A 19893-nucleotide genomic window follows, 5' to 3' on the forward strand; every position below is an offset into this window, starting at 1 on the left:
TGAGGGCCAGAGAGAGATAGGAAGGATTTGCCCAAGATTATACAAACAGTGAGGATGAAATTTGAATTGTTAAACCAGATTTCTTTCCAGTACACTCAGATGACCTGGGTTTAAATCTTACTTCTGATATTCATTCTAGGCAAGTTTGTGAATCTTATTTTTCTTATCTGCAAAAGTACCTACCCCACTGTGAGACCAAATCAAGTTAGTAAGCATTTATTTAGTACCTACTATGTGCCAGGCACTCTGCTAAGTACTAGGAATTCAAAGAAAGGAAAACAAACAAAAAATGCCAGTCCTTTCTCTCAAGGAGTTCACATTCTAACTGAGAAAGTAAGAAAATACATGGATAGAGTCATGGTGATTTCAAATCTGGTCTTAGTCTGGCTGTGTGACCCTGGGCAAGTCACTTAATACTCTTTGTCTCAGTTTCCTCATCTGTAAAATGAGCTAGAGAAGGAAATGACAAACCACTCCCATAACTTTGCCAAGAAAACCCAAATGAGGTCACAAAGAGTCAGGCCTGATTGCAATTACTCAATAATAGCACAGCAAAGAAAATGTATATAAAATATTTGGAAAAAAAATCTCATAATGTTATATAAATGTTAGTCATTAACATTAAGTTCTATAAGAGTTCACAGCATGAGATCACAGCTTTAGAAATGGAAGGCACCTGAAAGGCTAGCCAGTCCAACCAAAGAAATCAGAAATCATTGGGGGTTCTGATGGTCAAGGGAAGGCTTCACAGAAGATTATAAGATCATAGAACTCAGTTGCTCAGATTCCCCAGTCTAGTTTGCTTTACTGTACCATACTTCCCTATAAAACTTGAGGTTGAAGATGGTTAATATTCAAAGAGATTTTAAAAAGTGTGAAATGTATTCCAAGAAGGGTGAGAAATATGAGGGAAGGTATGAAAGTGGGTGTATGAGTAATCTTCTGATTGTATTATGAGTAGGTCAGTCTGCTTAGAGCAGAGTGTTTATGGAGGAAAGTTGCAGGGTGATAAGGTTGGAGTCAACTTCTTCAGTGACTATTTTATGAAATAATAAGATCATATAGAAAAGTCATATCTAGGGGTGACCAGACTTTTAAGATGATTTTGGTGGGACTGGTTTCTTTGCGCTAGTACATCCCACTTGTAGACCCTTAACTGACCTACTTCTGCTCTGAAGACTGAGTCAGAAATAGTCCATAAACTTCTGTTTTTAGCCCTGGGCAACCAAACCTTATTTGACACTTTTTTCTGCTAGGATAGCAGTTCTCTTGCCCCTTTGTGACTGAATTTTCTGAACAGTCTTCTCCTTGTAGGTGTTTGATGAGCAGGAGGGAAGTATGGGTAATCTTGAATTGATGATCCAGAAGTGCAGCAGGAATGCAACATCTGGAATGAATCTTCCTCCTCTCTCTGCAACTGATCCATCATTAGGTGAAGCTGATTGCTACCATATCCATATCATAGTTCTGATTCATTTACACTTAAGTGATGAAAGTGGTATTTTCTCCCCTTTTAAATGGATAGAAATCCAGGTGGGGCTCAGGGAGCTGTAAAGGGGAGTGTTGACTCCTTGGACATGCTTTTGGTTGCAGTCTCAAATGGCCCACTCAATTAGGGGTAATATTTCATTGACTGTGTGCATGACGACTCCCTTGCCAGCAGTGTTTTCTAAATGGTTCTGAGTCAAGACTTTCAAAACAGCCCTTCATCACCTTTATGTTGAGGGCTATATCCACATAGCTCATCATGCTGTGGTTATTTCTATCCATGGAAGCAGCCACATCTCTGGTTGTAATTATCTAGTTTCTTAGACTTCACCAAATGAAGGAACTATATAGATGATCCATCTCCAGTGTTCTTGGTGTTATGTAATGCAGTCTTGAAGACATACCTGGAATATGATGTATCCTGGCACAGGGTATCTGGACCTCTTGATAGTGAAGAATAGACTGAAAATAAAATCAAAGCTAAATAAAACTCAAGAAAAGAATGCAAGCTGCTAAAATCTCCCATTTTCTTTCTTTCTTTCTTTCTTTTAGTCACTGACTTTTCAGAAGAATACAGAAAGGATTAAGGTAATACATGAAGAATAACCTAAGGATCCCCTAATCCCAGAAGACACTGTGTCAATTGTTATATAGCTGAGAAGCCAGCAATATTTTGAAGAAGGGAAAGAATTCTCTCCTCTTGCTCTTTCATTTTCCTCTTTTATGACCTCCAGAGGATCACCCCTCTTCTTTCAAATGCTCAATGCTCTTTCTGTTCTTCAGATTAATTCTCTTACCTAAGGGTCTGATATAATGTGTTCATACCCTAGGATGCATTTTAATCCATCTCAGGGTTCATTTTAAACAGTTTTTGGAATGGAAGATTTTTTCAAGGAATTTCAAGCTATGAATAGGTTGGGGAGGTGTATTGGGAGCCAAGACTCCTTATCATGCCCCTATAAAAATCACACCATATGGGTGACCACCTACTCTGCCTATGTGGAAAGTTGGTCTTTTGTGTATCACTATGTACACAGTGATTTGACTCAGTGGTAAAATTGCCTCAGCTTACATGTGACCCACATCTTTAAAGGGTGGGATTCTTGACTCTGAATTTATAGATAGTTTTAGTGTGTGGGAAAGGCAAAGCCTGGAAAACAGTTGGGTAATTGGTGAACCGTGGATGATGCATGTGAAAGCTCTGTGAAATGTATGATGTGCTATATGGATGAAAGACATTATTATTTATTGTCAGTCTTGTTATTTATGTGAAATCTCCTCTCTCTCAACTATCAAATAGTCTTATCCTGCCCTTAGCATTCTTACCAACAGAAATCCCCAAATACTGACTCCTTAGCAGTAGGGCCTTAAAGAGAAATAAATTTCTATTCAATTGATTTCAACAGATTCTCATTAAGTGTATATTCTTTGCCTAAGCTACACTGTGAGGGGGATAAAGAAATACAATTCCCTGATATTATCTAGCTATACTAGCCTCCTTGTACAATATACATCTGTGAATACTATGCCTTCTCACTGGCTCCCATTCCCAGCATTATTCTCTCTGCCTCAAGGTTTATTTCTGGCTTTCTTTAAAACTTGTCTCAAGTCTATCTCAGTAGAAGATCTATCCTGGTCCCTTCTAGCTCTCCAGCAGCTTACACTCTAATTGAATAGATCACTTACATAATATATACTTTGTACTCCTGAGTGCAAAGAAATTATGTGCCAAATCTGGGATAAATGCTCTAGATATTTAAAAAGAAAGAGACTAACATGGGCTGTGGGCAGTCGGACAAGAATCATAGATTTGTCTGTTTTTGGCTGGATGTGGCATCTAAGGAAAGTTAATTAGAAAAATCTACTCATACAGGTAGTAAGTAGGGGGAAGAGTCAATTTTTGAATAAAGGTGTTTTGACTACAGAACCAGGCCTCTTTTTACTGTGCCATAGTACTAGAAAATAAGTAAGATTGATCCTGGATTCGCCCTGGGCTTGGTCAAATAGGAGACAATATAATACAGTTGAAAGATAGGATCTTGGTTCAGATCTCAGCTCATCTATTTACTCTAGGTAAGAGTTTGGTCAAGTCACCTTATTCATCTGGAACTCACTTTCCTCAGCTGTAATATGAGGAAGTTACTATTCGAAATCTGTGTTTTCTATGATGCTATGAAGGGAATGAGATTGGGGGGGGGACTCCTCAGGTCAAGTAGGAGAACAAGTTAATTCTCCAGTGTCCCTCCCACCTGACAAACAGAGCTATAAGTCAACATTTGAATGAGGGCCTTCTAGGGGTGAGAGGGTAATATTCACAATCATCTTGCCTCTCTGCAGTCGACCTTGCTCACTTTCTCTTTGTTTTCTTACGTTTCTGGGTAATGCCATCTGTTTTCAATTTTGTGATCAGCAAAGGGAGAAAAAAAAGCCTAATCCAGTTTTTCAAAACACTTAATTTTTAAGGAAAAATAGTCTCTCTTTCATTTTAACACTAAGGTTCTTAATAAATGGTATTTACTTACCAACACAATCCATGCAATTTCCTTCCAAGATAATGGACTTGTGTTCCCCACCCCCACGTCCATTCGAACACTTACTATCTGCTTTTGCTAGCTATTAAAGATTGAGAAGAGTTAAAAAAAATTGAAGCCAAAGCAGGTAATTTTCTGGAGAGAAGAAAACTGCTTTAAATGATTTTTCCTTTCAAGATCTTTTTCTTTCCTCTGGCTTTTTTTTTTTTTTTAGGGGGAAAAAGTGACAAACACATTGAAGAGTCTAACAATGGAACCAAAGAGATGACAAGAAACCTTTGCAATTAGGAGACATTTTAAAAATTAATTTTGAGAACAAAAGTCGTCAGAGGCCGTAGACTCTGGTGCACATTAAGGCTGCGTGCCCTCCCACTGGGAAGGGAAGACCCAAGTGGCTGTCATTACTGCCAGTCCCACTGCTACCTGATGGATTCCTGGAAAGACCTCTCATGAAAGAGGCAACCAGAGCCTCTCCAGGGACTTCCCGTTCCCATCATTCCGAGAATGAAATATTCAGTATCATCTTTCCACACCTGGGACTGCCATGGATTAAACTCTGACTGCTCCCATGATGGGAATGGCCAAGAGCCTGAAGGGGCTAAAGCTTTAGGGGTCTGGTGCTTAACTTCAGGAGGATACAAAATATCCCTCCAAATGAAAAATGTTGCTGGAGGCTACAGAAGGATAGCACAGTTACACTAAGGGAGAACTAATAGGGTCTGATCAAGTGGCCATTTCTAATGGCCCTGATCAACTCCATTTTGAATTTCTATTTCCATTCTACACAGTTGTAGACAAGTCAGCTTATCAGTGAATATATCAGTGAGAATGTGGTCTTATCTTAACCCAGGAACTTATTTGTTTCCTCATTTTCAACAATTGATTGGAAATGTTCAAACACCTTCTCATGAGAGGTGTTTTCCATACAAGGTCTCATTCTTGACTCTCTACTCTAGCAGATAGTTAATAAGAGAGTCAATGTCAAGGGAGGATGGGAGAAAGGGGAAGCTTTTTTGGATCACACAGTACTGTATAGCATGAAAACACTTGCCCACTTGCTTTCTGTAGCCCTTGGTACGTGTGTGAAATTCATCTGAATCTTGTTCTGTGGGTCTATGGGGTATTTTCAAATACAAATTAGGTTGGCCAGAATTCCTTTTCTACACCAGCTCTCCTGGGTGCAACTTAAAGGTTATTAAGATGCCTAATAAAAGGAGAGAGCACATTTAATAATGTTACCCTAACCTAAACATTGCTGTGCTATGTGGCTTTCAGTGCCATGCGGCTTGGGAGCAGAGAGCCACTGATGCACTTGTTTAGAGAGGTCCTATAATTATCCGCATTTAAAAAGCACCATTAAATCCATCGAGGCAGTAATGTCTCATTTGCAGGGCTATTTTACCCACATACTCTCGAGACCCATGGGCTATGTGCTGCTTTGGGGAGATTGTTGGAGATTCCTGTGCTAATGTGATGCCTTGTTTAATTCACAAAATGACAGCTTTGCTAAGTATCACTTTCAAGTATGTAGGAGTTTCAACTCTACACCTTTAGCTTTTAACAGAAGCCTGATGATTTGTGTGGATTTAATATATAACCTGTGAGTTTGCTGGAATTGTTCATTGTTTCCATTAATTTTTAGTTGACTCTTTAAAGTTCTTTATGTATTCTATCATACAATCTGCAAAACTGATAATTTTGTTTCTTCTTGTAGAAGTGGTGATAAAGGACATCCTTATTTCACCTCTGATTTTATTTGAAAGGATTCTAGTTTATCTCCATTCTATATAATAGTAATTCTTGGTTTTAGATATATGAGCCATCTTATTAAGGAAAGACCCATTTATCCTTATGTTTTCTAGTTGCTTTTAAAAATAGAAATTGGTGTTGTGTTTTATCAAAAGGTTTTTCCAAATCTATTGTTATAATCACATTTGAAAAAAAGTATATTTATTGATATTCTAAGACACAGCTTTACCCTAAGGAAATGTATAGTCTAGGATTGAAGATATGACATGAATGTGGTTCCCCAATCACTTATGCCTAGTATATACTGGATCTAAAGAAAAAAAAATTACAGAACCTGCCCTTAAGAAGCTTATATTCTACTAGAGGAGTTTATAGTTTTAATGAAATTCTAATGAACATAAATACCATAATACGAAGTAAAAGGTAGTATTTAGGGACATATGAAACGCTAAAGGACTTCAGAGAAGAAAGAGGTCACTTTTGACTGGGGGATCTAAGATGGAGAATCAATGACATCGGTGCTAAGTCTTGAAATTTAGGTAAGAATTACTGTGCCGTAGTACTAGAAAATAAGTAGGATTGCCCCTGGATTCGCCCTGGGTTTGGTCAAGTAGGAGACAGTATTATATAGTTGAAAGCTAGGACCTTGATTCAGATCTCAGCTCAGCTATTTGCTCTAGGTAAATTTATTCTCTCTCTCTGTGCATCTATGTGTATATATGCTTGATAGCAAGGAAGAAGATCATTCTAAGAGGAATGTCATCATCAGTATGGATATGGAAGATAAGAAGCTTAGGGCTCCCTTAGAGAACAGTATTCAAGCCAGTTTGTCTGGAATGCTTGGCAGATAAGATGGAGTAATAGAAAACCTGAGTAGGAAGATCAGTTGATAACCAAATCATGGAGAGCCTAGAGTACTAGACTAAAGACTATTCAGTGATGAAACCATTGAAAGATGATGAGCAATTTACATGCATAAAAGTTATATTTAATTTTTTGGTAATACTTCATATTAGGGCAGCTAGTTGGCACAGTGAATAGAAAAACCTGAGTTCAAATCCTACCTCAGACACATCCTAGATATATGACTCTGGGTAAATCACTTAAACCTGTTCAGCTCATTTTCCTCGTCTTTAAATGAGCTGAAGAAGAAAATGGCAAGCCACTCCAGTTTCTTTGCTAGGAAACCCTCAATGAGATCATGAAGAGATGGACACAATTAAAAATGATTCAACTATAACCATGGCAAATGAGTTATATATTTTTAAAAGGAGTGTATAGTGTCTGTTTGAGGCTTCAGGGATTTGCTATTCAACTACTATGTAATCTGTATTTTTGTAAGCAATTATATATGGAAACAACCAATATTTGGTATTTTCAGGAGTTAATCTTCAAAACTTGTCATGGTAAGAGCTCTCTTCTTAATATGCCAAATTTGCATTTCCTATTAGGAAATAAGAACAAAGGAATACAATGTGGTATAATGGAAAGAACACTGGATCTGGGGTTAGAAAATTTGGTTCATATGGGGAAGTCACTAAATCTCCATGGACCTTGTTTCCATCATATGTAAAAGAAGACATTTGGATGAGATGACCTCTAAGGTCTCCCCTCGCCTTAAATCAATGATCCTGTGACCCTAAAGATGAGTCCTTAGCTGAGAAATGCCTCATGATCTATTCAGTTTCCTGTTGGGAAATTGGAAGGGGGGGGTAACAAAACAAACTCTTAAGCTGTGTCAGAGTCCAGATGTAATATTTCTCCAAGTCACTGATCATTTTCTTGAATGTCCCAAGAATGCTAGATTTTGCTGTGCTTTTTATCTACTTTGCCAATAAAAAGGCAAAATGTATAGGGCAAGGTAAATGTCTGAATTGCCTTCTGGGAGACAGTGTTCTTTTTATATCCTATTACTATTCAGTTGTTTCAGATGTTACCAACACTTTGTAACCCCATTTAAGAGTTTTCTTGGCAAATATACTGGAATGGCTTGCCATTTTCTTCTCCACCTCATTTTATGAATGAGCAAAGCAAGGTAAATAGGATTAAGTGACTTGCTCAAGGTTGGACTGCCAAGGATGTGTCTGAGCCTGGATCTGAACTCAGGTCCTCTTACTCCAGAACTGGTGCTTTACCCACTACTCTATCTAGCTGCCCCTTTATGCCTAATAGGACTTTCTTATCTAAGGAATTTCAAAATGTGTCATAGTATTTTTCATGGTAGCAAGGAACTCAAAGTAGTTGCTTATCGTTTGAGGAATCAATAAAATAGTTGTACATAAATTTAATCAAATATTGGCATGTTGTAAAAAAATGAATGTAGAGAAATATGAGTTGTTAGGAGCAATATTATTTAATATTACAACATTATCTACCAAGGCTAGAGTTATATTTTCCTAAGATCCTATCTGGTGAAGGTTAATCTACTTTTTCCTTGAAAAGTATTGAAACTGTCCTTCAGATTTAATAGGTTCAGGGGTTCTAAGTCTCAGGTATTTGCGGTAGCTTCTTAGTCACCTCATGGGTATATAAGAAGTCCATCCATGGGGACCTTTAGATTTGGTGGATATCCCATGGCTACCACGTTTCCACACTTTACCCTTCTGATATGATGAATTTTTCATGGAGATAAGGAAGGCTGAGTCTATCTGAGCTGAATTTTTTATTCATGTTGAGCATACTTTTTATATTATAAGTAAATAAGCCTTCCATTGTTAATTACTTGACAGTCTGTGGTCTTTCACAAAGAAGAATGGACTAGAAGACCTTAAAGGTATTTTTAAAAAATTATTTTATTCCGAACTTAAAAAATAAAACAGGCATTTCCATAACAAAGTAAAATAGCAAAACAGGTCAAATTGTAGATCCGTTGTATACAATTCCTTTTAAATATACACCAAAATTATTTTTTGGATGCAAATATCATTTTCCTTCATAGGATCTTTGTGGTTAATTTGGGTATTTAAAATCCTTTCCAGAGGTGTTCTGGTCAGATTGACTTATTCAGGTTGGGAGGCTCTATTAAATTCAGGCTCCCGATCATACCTATTTCATATGAATGAAAAAGACCCAAGCATATATATGTCACATGAATGAAATGAAATCAAGGGAAGCAATATGAGAATAGGGCTAAAAATATGGAGTTTGTCAGCTCTATTCTATCCTTTCAATATTACTGAGTAATGCTCCAAAGTAATCTAAGTGACTTTTGTGCTACCTGCCAGATTTATGGTGATAGTGTACAGGATTTTACTTATCCCAATAATAAATATGAAGGGAGAATTAGGATTCCTCTTGAGGAGTGAGGGGAAAGCAGAAAATCTAGATGATTTAAAGGACTTTTTGCTATGCTGACTGAGTGTGACTGGAAGTCTGACTTGCAGAAAATTGAAATAATGCTGAAACTATAGACTCATGATAAAACTATGGACAATCTCTTTGGAGAAAGGAATAATTTAGTTCTTTTCAGTGGAGAAGTATCATAGCGAGAGCAGCTCAGTAAAAAAGTCATATGGTAGCTAGAAATAGAAATTTATAATATTTCAGAGTTGGAGGGGTATGCCATTGCAATATATATATATATATATATATACATATATATATATATATATATATATATATATATATATATATATGTATGTATATGAAAAGGGTTGTTCAACTTTTTCTTACAAATCTTTGGAGAAGTGATACCAATTATTTCCTCAAGGAGTTCATTCTACTTTTGGGTAGCTCTAAATTGTCAAGGAGGCAGATAGGCGATATAGTAGATAGAATGTCAGATCTGGAGTCAAGAAGATCCTATTTCAATCTGGCCCAAAGTACTTCCAAACTATGTGACTCTGGACAAGTCACTTAACCCTGTTTGCCTTAGTTCCTCATCTATTACATGAGCTGAAGAAGGAAATGGCAATCTATGGTAGTACTTTTGCAAAGAAAACCCTAGATGGGGTCATGTAGAGTTGGAGAGGACTGAAAAAAAACCTGCAAACTATCTTACTAGGTCTTCTCCATCTTGTACTCATATATTTGAATTTTTGAATTCAGGTATATGGCTTTATACTTATTCATATAAAATTTCATTTTACTGGATTTACACTGATTTTGTGGCCTATGAAGCTCTTTTGGAATCTTACTCTGTTACCAGTTAACAGTCCTTCCTAATCTTGTGTTACTTGTAAATTTAGCACAATAAAGCATTGCATCTATGCTTTTATCCAACTCATTGGTGCACATATTAAATAGTGAAATGTTACACATGGATCCTTGGGATACTTTACATTATACATCTCTACCAGGTGACATTGCACTATTAATGATTAATTTTAAATCTATACATTTAACTAGTTTCAAATCCAACTTATTTTTACTAACTTCTAGCTGACCTCTCTCCATTTTTTGCCATAGAGAAGGCTTTACTAAAATGTGGAAAAGCCAAATCTAGAGCATTCCTCTAATATATCAGCTTAGTAATACTGTGAAGAGATGAGATAATGTTGGTTTGATATGAACTGCTTTTAATGAAGCTCTACCCTCTATGTTATCATCACTTCCCTTTTTAGGTATTCACTAGCTCTGTCTTTCATAATCCATTTAAAAATTTTACTAGGAACTAAAATCAAGTTCAGTGATTTATGGTTTGCATATTATATTCTCTTCCCTTTTTTGAACACTGTGACATTTGCCCTTTTCTCAAATAAGATATTTTTTTCAGCTTATTTTCTCAATTTTAATATTTCATTCCCCCAATTACAGAAAAAACAATTTTTTAAACCTTTTTATGATTTTGAATTCCAAATTCTCTCTTTCTTTTCCTTCCTTCCATCCTTACTGATAAGGTAAGCAATTTGATAAAGGTAATACAAGTTCAGTCATGCAAAATATATGAAAGAAAACATTTGCAAAGAATAAAGTATAGTGCCTGACACATAGTAGGCCCTTAAGAAATACTTGTTTCTTCTCTCCTTTCCTATCCTGGTGTGTTGCTCTCATTTCAAAATTTTTTAGACCTCACTGTTTGTGGCTCAACAATCACACTTGCCAGTTTGGTACTTGAAGATGTACATAAGTGATTAGGTGCTCACTAACAATCTCCTACATATCAACTTCCTGATAGTATTTTTTCCTGTCATTTTAAGTCCAAAGATCATTCTTCTTAGCACAGAAAACATAAATGAGTGTCATTCTGTCCATACCACACTGCAGATGATATATCCCTTTTAAGAATAAGACCAAAAAAGAAAATCTTTTTTTCTTAATTTTTTTGATACCCCTAGCTTCTCTTGAGTTATAGCAATTCTAATACTATTGTTATAAGATTGTAACACTTTTTTGCATTTATCCTCTGTTTTCCTGCTTTTGGTGCTATGTTCTATACTTAACTTAATTTTTTCCCCACTTAATAATATTTTATTTTTTTTCCAGTTTCATGTGAAGAGCGTTTTCCACATTCATTTTAAAATAAAATTTTGAGTTACAAATGTTTTTTCTTTCCTTCCTCCCCAGGTTTCTCCTCAAGACAATAAGCAATCTAATATAGGTTATATATGTCTGTATTTATCTTTAAAAATCATCTTTTAAAAGTCAAACTGGTTGGTGAGTTCTTTGTGCTTACCTTTCAATCTTTTATTTAATTCCCCTTTTCCTTCTCATTGGAGTTGTTTTCTTTTCATGACTCAAGAGTTCCATCCTTTAGGCTTCCCATCCCTCCTGGACCGATTTCCTTTAAAGAAATTTAGTCTAGGGAATCTCACCTATCATTCTTCTTATCCTGTCTCCCAAGATCTAGGGGACTCGCTGAACTATACCTGCCTACTCTATTATAAACTCCAAAAGATCATGCTCATGTGACCCTCAGGATTCCCATCACTTATATCCCAGAAACCTATCCTCTCCTGTTATTGAGAATAATACCCCAAAGAGTGCTCACTGTAATTTAGTTGCTCATCTTTTGAAGAATGAAGAAGTTGTTAGTTGCTCTGCATGTGTATTAAGCATTTATTAAGCACCATTTGATGGTTAATGTCAGGCACTATGCTAAATACTTACAAAATAATGTCTCATTTGATCCTCATAACCCTGGGACATAAGTGTGATTATCTCAACTTTACAGTGAAGGAAACTGAAAGAGATTAAGTGACTTGCTTGGTTAACACATTCAGTAAGTGTTTTAAGGAGGATTTGAATCTGGGTCTTCAGGACTCTAGGTCTAAAGTTCTATCCACTGTCTGCCTAGGTCAGACAGAAAGAGAGAGGGTGAGGTGGGGTCAGAGAGACAACAACAGAGACGAAGATAGAGAAAATTTCAATAGATTTTTATATAGTTTGAAGTTTTTTATATATATATATATTTTTTTTTTTCTCTACTGACTCCTAGTTTTTTCACAAGAATATTCTTTTTTTAACATATGATGCTGTGCTATCCTTCTTTTATTTATACTGTTTCTTTTAAATAAGATGTAGATGTGCTGAATCCAAAGCCACATTTCAGTCATTGATCTCATCCAAATAATTTTCATTGATATCCCTGAAGCCAAATTTGCTTCTTTTTTGTTTAAAGAGATACATCTATTTCCTCTTGTTTGTTGCCTAAACTTTGTGTGATCTTTTATATAGACATTGCAGGATATGGATTTTGTTACTTGTTCCTTTGTTATATTTCTGCCTTACTATGAACTTCTAGATGTCTCAATTCTATTATTATTATTATTATTATTATTGTAGCTATCCATTTTACTTGGTGAAGACAGATTTTTTTCCTTCTCTTTAGTTGCTCAGTATCAAATCATCTAAATTACATTGATAAAACAATAGGAAAATATGGACCAGTATATAGCCATTTCTATATAGTAAGCTGTTCTCTACAAATACCAACTCTGTTCTCACACACCTTATATCACTGTTCACTTTTTAATTAACCAGAGAATCAGCAGATGGCAGTAGAAACTCAATGGAGAAGCAATTCAATATTTGACATCAGTAGCTTGCAGTTCAACAAAGGAAGCAGCCTAGTAGAAGACATCAGCAGCTTTGCATCAGGAAGGAATTTTCAAGGCACAGAGAAGTTATAATTCTAATACAATTCTAATCTAAACTTTGATTTTCTCATCAGTGTTATTAGATTTTTTTGGGAGATTATGCCCCTGTGCTAATGGGAGATGATTTTTCCTCTTGTGATTTTACCTTATTATGATGATTATTACCATATTTATATATCTTATGAAATGCTCTTCTTTGAATAAATTAATCCTTTTTATTAGTAGGGTCAAAGGAACACATCAGATTAGGACTGGTGGTGAACTATGATTTTAATAGACACTGATTGGGAGTACATTGAATCTGGGAGTAACATTTTGGGTAATATTCAGAAGCAGAGAGTGCATTTCTGGGCAACTGAACTCTCAACTAAACTAGCTGAAGTGTGAAAGGTGTCAGTAAACATGAATAAAAAATTCCCTGGCATTGATGAAGAGGGATACTCACATAGTTTGCTCAAAAAAAAAGAGCCGGTCCTTTTCTGTATTTATAAATGGATCTACAGCTAAAGTGTAAGGAGGAGGGAATGTGGAGAGAGGAGGAAAGAAAGAAGAGAGCAGGAAGAGGGAAGGAGGAAGAGGTGGTTTCAAATGGCATCAGAGGACTCACAGTAGAATTTGTTCATGCCTTCCAACCTCTTAGACCTTGTGAGTATTTTCTTTATGGTAAAATAAATCTTTATTATCTCCTCCAGCTTTGGCATTAGGTGATTCTAAATCAGAGAACTAATTCCACGGTGACACCTGCTTTCATTTCTAAGAGATGGAATGGAAGCATCAAAGAATCATATAATGTCTGAGTCAAAATGTCTTGAGAAATCATCTGGACCAAACCCTTTATGTTATAGAAAATGGAATTGAGTGCTGGAGGGGTTAAATGACTTTCCTAAGGAAACACAGGGAGTTAGTTAAGATTAGAACCCAAATCTCTTGACTTCTAGTCCACTGTTCAGTCTATCACAGTCTATTTTACTTAGTTCTTAAAAAAATAAAACAAAAGAAAATCAACCATGAGAGGAAGGGGTTAAGTTAAATTCTGTGCCTAAAATATAAGCCAAACATTATTTTAACAGCCTTTTTAGCATAGCCTGGCTGCACTGGGACCTTCGTTGCATACTGTCTTACTTCTTGGCCTCTAAATAGAGAGTTATTTTCAATTTCTTCGTTCCTAATGTTTTAAATGGAACTACTGTTTCCCTTAGAGCACCCAGTGGCTGGCTGGAGACCTTTATTGATATATATATAAATTACTGCAATCGCCTCTGCTGCCTACAGATCCAATCATATTGAGCTAATGCCCATATAAATAAAAACCTGGAAGTGTGGTTTATGGCAATAAGTAGTGCAGCCGAAGTTTATACCATCCTGCAAAGACACCTTGATACATTACTGATCATCTTCATAATGTATTTAAAGAGGCAGTGTGTCCGCTCAGGGTGGGAGAACGAATTTGGGACATCCAAATGGGAAATGTGATCTGGTTTTCTTTGCTTGGCTGAGGAGGAAAAGCAATCCAGTTTGAGAAAGTTGAAACATAGAGGGCACACAGGGGCCAATTAGCAAGGGGCTCTGGAGCCAACAGGAAATTTTCATCAACATCATTTGCCTGGCCTATGAAATCTCCATGTTTCCTTAAAATGACAGCAGCTCATGTTTCCAGAATATTTTTCTTTACTATTACCCCTTAGGGCAAGGGATATTTCTTTATATTTTGTTGCATTTTAAAGATGGAACCTAGTCTCAGATAGGCAAAGATCCTTTCCTGTGGCCACACAGGTAGAAAGTATAAAATCCAGAGCTTAAGGATGTCTCTTCACTCCAAATCCAGCTTTTCCTACCATAGTTCTCTGCCTACTATATGCCTTTCTCTTGTTAATTTCTTTCTGTAGATCAGTAGCTCCTCTTTTGGGATTAGTAGCACCAAAGGTAAGTAAATTTAAGAGAATATGAAAGAGAAGAGGAACAGAATGTTCCATAAGGTTTTACCTACAGCACATCCGAGTTGCTTCGGAAGAGAATGGCTTGTTTATTCATATGGAAAGGAAGTTTTAAGAGCATTTTTCTATTATCATCATCATCTTCAAAACAGAGACTTAATAGAATAAATTAATACCAAGTGGGAATAGAAAAAGATATGTCAGCTCTGTCATCCTGTCTGCCACTGAAGCTGTCCTGAAGATGTTTTCAGTGAGTTTGAAGAATATGAGCATATATTTGAGAATTTTTATTGTAGTGTTGGGATAGATTCTCTATAGAAATGAGGAATGGAGTCCCAAGTCTGAGGAACAATAGGATAATTTGGCTAGGCTGAAGAATGGATAAAGAGGGATAATGTGTAATAATGTAGTAAGGTAGTCTAGAGCTAGGTTGTTTGACATTATATAAATGTTGAACAGTTGTTAGTATTTAGTCCTCAAGACAATAGGGAGCCACTGGAGCTTTCTGAGGAAGTGACATAGTCACAACTATGCTTTCAGAACATCGATTTGGTAGTTCAGAGGAGGATTAGATCAAAGTAGGGGAGAGAACTGAGGAAGAATGACCTATTAAGAGGCCATTTCAATAGTTGAGGTAAGAGCTGGCAAAGACCTGATATGGAAATATAGCTGTGTGAACAAAGAGAACAGGATAGATATGAGAACTGTTTAGAGGTAAAATTGATAAAACTTGGTAATTGGTTATGGGGATGGGAGAGACTAAAGAGTTTAGAATGACCCTATTTAGCAGAGGGATAATACTTCAATGGGAATAGGGAAAGTTGGAAGAAAGGTAGGTTTTAGAGGGAAGAAAAAGAATTCTATTTTAGATATATTGAATTTGAAATGCCTGTGATACATACAGTTGGAAATGTCTAAAAGGCATATGGTAGTGATGTAGTAGAGCTCAGAAGAGAGACTAGGCATAACTATGTCTATATCTATCTATCTATCTTTATCTGGGAATAATCTAAAAAAAGTTGATAGTTGGAGAGGCAGAGACAGGCAGAGGAAGAAAGACAGAGACACACACACACACAGAGACAGAGATAGAGGGAGAGAGAGAAGAGAAAGTCCAAGACTCTTGCAATATATCCATAGTTAGTGGGTAGGACATAGATGATGATCTAGTAAAGAATATTGACAGTGATTCCCCAGATGGAAGTAAAAGCCAAAAAGGAGGATTAAGTTGACATATTGAATTCAAGGAATATATCATTTGTCTATCTGAAGTAAAAGAATCGCATAGAGGAACAGCAAAATTGTAGGGAACTTCCATACCAGGTTAAGGAGCTTAAACTATGTGTTTTGTGATTTTCATAAGAAATCAAAAAGAAAGAAATCCAAGGTCCCTAATATTGTATGCTTTGCCTTATACTATTAAGTGGTTCCATGAAAAAAAAACACCTTTTAGGTGAAAAGTGGAACATGAAACAATTATTTCCATAAAATACTATTATAAATGAGTATTTTGATGTCTTATGTTTCAGTGAATTTAAAAACCTTCTGGTGGAGTTTTATCATAATATTATAATGAGAATTTTATTGTTATATGCATTCTTATAACGTCCTCTCTAGATTAACTATACAACTCACACTCACACTAGCAGGTTAGGTCCCTAGAGTCAAAACTGTTACCTTGAATTACAGAGGTAACTTAATGGATGAATGACTATTCCTAACATGTAGCACATGAGCCCCCACCTGTGTGATTCCCATTAACATTTAGTTGATTCAATTGACTCTTAGCAGTGACATTTACTCAAATGGCATATTAAGAATACTGTATATAAAACATTGCCCCTCAAATTTGTGAATACTTGTGGGTGCATTCTCCAACAAACATATACAAAGTTAGGGGGATTTAGGATGAATGGGAACAAAGTACAATAGTAATAAATCATACATGTAGGAAATACATGTGGCCAAAGCAAATCATAACTAAATAACTATAGGGTCTTGATGTCTTTTCTCTCTCTGGAGAATTCTTACAGTGTTCACTGCAGGACAGGGCATCTGTGTTGGTGACAGAGGAGTCTCTCTGCTGCTAGTCTGGGCTGGCTTCCCACAAAGAATAACACTTTAACTGAATAGGTGGCTCAATTACTTTTGGAAGGACAAGGAATCTTCCTCTACCTTAAGCCTCAGGCAATAGCTGGAGTGGTATTGTGTTTTTACAGTTGGTATATTATTGTGCCCTTTCAAAAGAGAAAGGCCCTTAAAATAGGATTGACAAAAGTCTTTTTAGTTATGCTAACCCAGAGTTTCCTGGGTTTACCACCTCCTAGGCAGAAATAGGGGTTGTATAGTTTCTCCAATTCAAAAATTCTTCCAGGTTCAGAACTGGTTCAGTCAGGAATCTCAGCCTAATTTATGATTACTATCTGGTACATTTGCTAAATATCTGTAAATCTATGCGAACAAATGACTAGAAAGGTAGTGATGCATTTGTGGCCTCTCTAGGCAAGTTCATTATTTCTGCAGACCTTTTTAATCTGCAATTGATCTATATATAGTCTCATCTCCCTAGCAATGTATGGAATGTTTCATTTACACCTGAAAAGAACTTCTGGTTTTGTCCCTAGTGATCTTTAAATTGTGCTGAATTCTAAAGGAGGAATATTCATACATTGTGAATGATGTTGATCAAAGGTTATGTTATGATGAAAAAGTCTATATAGCCTCCAAATACTTGCAACTGGGGTACAAAGGATATGAAAAACTGAGGGGGCAATGTATAAAATAACATGTAGGCCATTGTAAGAGATCTTGATAATAGGAAAACTGTCCTTTCTCTCCCGGTTTGAGGGAAAATATCTACTTTCAGTCAGAGAAGACACTTGATCTCTTATCATACACCAGAGGGATGATGTTATATGTCTCTTTAAATTCAAATCTCATTAGTAATATCATAAATTTCTGTTGAGTTTGGAGAACAGCCAGCAGGCTAATTTGACTAGAATATGGAGTGGATAAAGGGAAGTAACAAAAAAAGAAAAGAACTGATCAGTAACAGAGGTTGAAGAAGAGGTAGTTAGTACCTACTCGGTAGATCATTTGGAAAGTGTGATTTGAGGGGCACTAGAACACATCCCCACTTTTTTTTCTTGTATATCTTGAAAATTATCTTATCACTGTCACATTGCAAGAAATTTCACTCATTAGTTTCAGATGAATTAACAATTGTTCTTTTAAAATGTGAGATGTACCTGAACTAAGAGGGCACCAGTTATTCATACTACAGTGTGAATTAGTTTAATAAGCCTTCTTATTTCCTAAGATTTAGCTGAGATCACTGAATTGAAGACATGGGGGTTTTGATGAAGATACAGAAGGAAAAAAAGCAACTTTGGAAAATGAGACATATCAGGGGAAGACAGGCCTGGATGGGGGGTACTATATTTAGGAGCTTTAACTAGTCAGTGAGAATCATGTGGATGATATTTTCACACAGTTATAATAACAGAGATGGATGCCAGGCACTAGAAGAAGAGCACAATAAAAGAGTTGGACAATTACTAAAAACAAAACCTGCTTACCTTGAATTTTTTTTGATAATTAACTCTGAAATTAAGGCAGGAAATAAGGCAATATCAGAAGCAGATGATTCTATTTTCCAAGATCTGTTATATAGTTAAGAGAATAACTCTTACTTTTGAAATTTTTGATCCCTCCCCAATACAACTTTCTCCTCCCACCTAGTACCTTAGGGGGTATGGCCTTCTTTTGGCCTACACCTTTATCCCTTACTTTAAAGGCAGGAAGCTTCACTGAGGTCCCTGAATCTTTTTACCTAAATCTTGCTTATTCATAACTTAGTAGCTTATGATCCTGAAACACAACCTCCTCTTCTATCTAGAATCTTATGAGATTGTTGTGAATTAAAATAATTATAAGATTCTCTCATAATTATAGCTAAGAACCCCCAAAGTCAATATAAAACACATATTTTAGATAAGGATTCAAATAACTGTCCTGTTTAGTTCTGTGTATTTTAACTATTCACTGTTTTCCTCCTTTGCAGTTCATTTGTGCTTAATATACAATCATCAAAGAAAGAGGAATTGTGACTGGTCATGGTTTTGTGTGAAACAAAGTCAAGAATTAGAAATTATGTAAAGAAATAGAAAAATTGGATAAGAAATATCAATTGACTGAAGAAATAAGAAGAGAAAAAAGGAGAAATAAGTCATCACTGCTTTTTCCCTGCTATCAAGGTGTAACTTGCCCTCCTGGCAGTAATAATTACTAGTCTGTCCTAGGCCCAACAGAGTACCTTTGACCACTGACCTTTGCAGTGTCAACTCTACCTGGCTCGCCTCCTCTGAGGCCTTCAAAGGTCTCTGGCCACAATTTCTTGAATAGTAGTTTAATAACCGGTAGCGCGCTCAAGAACAGCCACATGTAATCTTAAAAGCCTTTATTATACCTACTCACATAATGCCCTGACTTGATGCCCTGACTTGTTAGTTCCCTAGTGAACACCTGGTCTGAAGACCCACGTGTTCGCTACCAAACTCCTTACCTCTCTCGGCTATCCATCAGCTTGGCTTGGCTTGGCTACCCCAGGCTAGGGAGCCAGGTTAAAGAGCGCCAGGTTAAAGAGAGCAATTGCTGTCTACAGTGGGCTTATAAAGGGCCTGTGAGGTCACACACACAGCCAACCAGAGAGAGAGCCATCACCCATTACGAAGCTATCTCAATATGGCAAGGATCCCACCCACAGGGCAGTCCTATATCCACAGAGATTACTTCTGGGCAACTCAAATCTCCTGTTGCTCTGTGGCTACACCCATTTAAAGGACCCTTACAATTCCTTTCTCTTGTTTTGTGGGAACCACATTCTAACATCAAGGAGTGATAGAAATCAACAGCTTCTTTTCAAACCACATACTTCTGAGATGTTAGAATAGTTGGAATAAAGCAATTGAGAATTCTAGTTATATCAACACCCCCTAGTCAAGTCAAAACAACAAGCATTTATTATTAAGCATTTACTATGTGCCAGGCTCTGTGCTAAGCACTGGGGATGCAAATAAACACCAAAAGAAAGATAGGTTCTCCCCTTGATGAATTTACTTTCTAGTGGGGGGAATACAATAAAAATAAGGAAAC

Source organism: Sminthopsis crassicaudata, chromosome 2 (genome assembly GCF_048593235.1).
Source record: "Sminthopsis crassicaudata isolate SCR6 chromosome 2, ASM4859323v1, whole genome shotgun sequence".
Classification (NCBI taxonomy): Eukaryota; Metazoa; Chordata; class Mammalia; order Dasyuromorphia; family Dasyuridae; genus Sminthopsis; species Sminthopsis crassicaudata.